This window comes from Haplochromis burtoni, unplaced genomic scaffold, assembly GCF_018398535.1.
Source record: "Haplochromis burtoni strain Fernald_Lab_line unplaced genomic scaffold, NCSU_Asbu1 Contig_473, whole genome shotgun sequence".
In the NCBI taxonomy this organism is placed as follows: Eukaryota; Metazoa; Chordata; class Actinopteri; order Cichliformes; family Cichlidae; genus Haplochromis; species Haplochromis burtoni.
In genome coordinates this window covers 347,431-348,129 of record NW_024582834.1, presented here as the reverse complement: position 1 = coordinate 348,129, position 699 = coordinate 347,431, and positions in this window count along the sequence as shown.

Here is a 699-nt window from a genome sequence, read left to right as displayed (position 1 = left end):
GATTACTGCGGAAGTGCGTGCACTTCTGAGGACCCGAGACTCTGCCTTCAAAGCGGGAGATAAGGTGGCACTTAGAAGAGCTAGGGCCGAACTTTCTCGGGCCATCAGAGAGGCGAAGCGTGTATACGCCCAGAGAATCCACAACCACTTCAAGGACAGCGGCGACACACGGTGCATGTGGCAGGGCTTACAAGTCATCACTAACTACAGGATGACATCACCTGCCTGTGACGGTGACGGCTCCCTCCCAGATGCGCTGAACAGCTTCTACGCTCGGTTCGACAGGCAGAACGACGTGGCGGCGAGGAAGTCCACATCTCCTCCGAACGACCAGGTAAAACTGCTGGACCAGACAACATCCCAGGCAGAGTGCTCAGAGAATGTGCTGAACAGCTGGCAGATGTTCTCACCGACATCTTCAACATCTCTCTGAGCAGTGCCGTGTATAATCAATTGTGTAGTGATAGGATGTGTGATCTTTAGCAGGCTGCAAAGGCTTGGTGTGTATTCCACACTGGAATGCACACCTACATCCTGGGAGCATGGGAAGAGGTCGTACCTTGTTTATTGTTTTATGGTAGGATTAACGTAGTTGAGTCTAAGTGCCTTTTACATATAGATGAACTGTTGGATTTTCCAGACCAGCAGGTTAAGGGAAGTTGTTTATGGGGTCACACTCTGACCACACACACACATCTC